Genomic DNA, 2,500 nt, shown 5'->3' with positions numbered 1-2,500 from the left:
TCCAAACGAAAGTAAAGTGTTCCGTGCGTGTGAACTACGTTGTCCCATGTGCCGGCTCTCGACTCCTAAGATGTCCCATGTAAATGCCCTTCGTGGGAAAGAATGTCCCGTGCAAGACGCCTTGATGATCCCCATAAGGTGTCCCATGTGCGTCCCATGATGTCCCATGCGCGTCCCGTGCCGTCCGAGCCTCACCAAGGCCGTCCCATGCGCGTCTCGTGCCGTCCCGAGCTGTGCCGAGGCCGTCCCTTGCCGTCCCGAGCCTCGCCAAGGCCGTCCCGTGCCGTCCGAGCTGTGCCGAGGCCGTCCCATGCGCGTCCCGTGCCGTCCGAGCTGTGCCGAGGCCGTCCCGTGCTGTCCCATGCCGTCCCGAGCCTCGCCAAGGCCGTCCCATGCGCGTCCCGTGCCGTCCGAGCCTCACAAAGGCCGTCCCGTGCCGTCCCATGCGCGTCCCGAGCCTGACCAAGGCCGTCCCGTGCCTCACCAAGGCCGTCCCATGCGCGTCCCGTGCCGTCCCATGCGCGTCCCGAGCTGTCCCATGCCGTCCCGAGCCTTAGCAAGGCCGTCCCATTCGCGTCCCGTGCTGTCCCATGCGCGTCCCGTGCTGTCCCGTGCCGTCCCGAGCCTGACCAATGCTGTCCCGTGCGCGTCCCATTCTTTTGGCTCGGCTGGCCCGTGCATTCTATGGGGTCGTGGGACATTTCGAAATCCACCCGGGCCACTTCGACTCTCTCTTCATTAATACTATTGAGGTATTATTTATGAATTATTGGAGAAAAGAAACGGAGGAAAATATTTTTTTTTCTATTTTTTATGAATTTTCCGGTGTTTATTCACTTAAAAATTCATAGAAAAATAAATATTTATCGGAATCGCTATTATAATATATCAAAAAAATCCTTGCGAAAAGACCTTTCCGACGAGTATAAGTTTGCTGGATTCCGACGAGTAACGAAGGAGTAAAGGCCCAGTATGCTTGGTTAAAAAATTGATGTTTCCTTGTGAAAATAGGAAAAACAATAACTTTGCACTATAAGGGGGAGGGTTGAGCTCCTTCCCCAGAGCGTGCACAGCACTTGTGCTGGCACGTTCCCTAGTGCTCGCCAAGCACCATAGGGCATCCAAAGGGCAAAGCTCGGCCTACTACATGATGGGAAGCTTCTAATATGTCGGAATACGAAGAGATTTCGTGCGACCCGAAGCTCGGCTCGGGCGTCCCGGCCTGTCCCGAGCTGTGCCGAGCGCGTCCCAGGCCGTCCCGAGCCAAGTCTCGGGCGTCCCAGGCCGTCCCGAGCCAAGTCTCGGGCGTCCCAGGCCGTCCCGAGCCAAGTCTCGGGCGTCCCAGGCCGGCCCGAGCAAAGTCTCGGACGTCCCAGGGCGTCCCGAGCTGTGTCGAGGCCGTCCCAGGGCGTCCCGAGCTGTAGCGAGGGCGTCCCAGGCCGTCCCGAGCCAAGTCTCGGGCGTCCCAGGCCGTCCCGAGCAAAGTCTCGGGCGTCCCAGGCCGTCCCGAGCTGTGCCGAGGCCGTCCCAGGCCGTCCCGAGCAAAGTCTCGGGCGTCCCAGGCCGTCCCGAGCTGTGGCAAGGGCGTCCCAGGCCGTCCCGAGCTGTGGCAAGGGCGTCCCAGGCCGTCCCGAGCTGTGCCGAGGCCGTCCCGAGCCTAGTCTCTGGCGTCCCAGGCCGTCCCGAGCTATGGCGAGGGCGTCCCAGGCCGTCCCGAGCCAAGTCTCGGGCGTACCTGGCCGTCCCGAGCTGTAGCGAGGGCGTCCCATGCCGTCCCGGGCTGTCCCATGCGCGTCCCGTGCCGGCCCGAGCAACAGCTCGGGCGTCCCGTGCCTCGGCCCTTCCAAGTGGTGCTTCGTCGGACATCTCGATATCCACTCGAGCATTTTCGACCATTCTCCATATGTGGGTGTGTGGGTATTTATCAGGAATATTGGAGAAAGAATCGGGAAAAAAATATTTTTTTTCTATTTTTTTTGAATTTTTAATTGTTTATTCACTTAAAAATTCATAAAAAAATAAATATTTATCGGAATCGCTATTATTATATATCAAAAGAATCCTTGTGAAAAGACCTTTCCAACGAATGCAAGTTTGTTGGATTTGGACGAGTAACGAAGGATCAAAGGCCGAGTATGCTTGGTTAAAAATTTGATGTTTCCTTGTGAAAATAGGGAAAACAATAACTTTGCACTATATAGGGGAGGGGTGAGCTCCCTCCCCAGGCCGTGCACAGCCCTTGGGCTGGCAGGTGCCTTGGCCCTTGGGATGCAACATAAGGCATCCCAAGGGCAAAGCTCGGCACGGGGGTGGATGGGAAGCTTCCAAGAGTTGCCCAACTCATCCCCGACGTGGGAAATCGAAGAGGCGGCTGGGGGGGCCCGGGGGGGCACCACGGGCAAAAAATCAAAAACTCCCCAGCCTATGCCGGACACTTGGGGAAGCATCCCCGAAGGTGTCCGGGCTGCTGGGGGGGCCCGGGGGGCACCACGGGCCAAAA

Source organism: Eschscholzia californica, unplaced genomic scaffold, assembly GCF_041429995.1.
Source record: "Eschscholzia californica isolate CP2 unplaced genomic scaffold, dmEscCali1.0.p SCAF_137, whole genome shotgun sequence".
In the NCBI taxonomy this organism is placed as follows: Eukaryota; Viridiplantae; Streptophyta; class Magnoliopsida; order Ranunculales; family Papaveraceae; genus Eschscholzia; species Eschscholzia californica.
Note: the sequence above shows the minus strand (reverse complement) of the source record.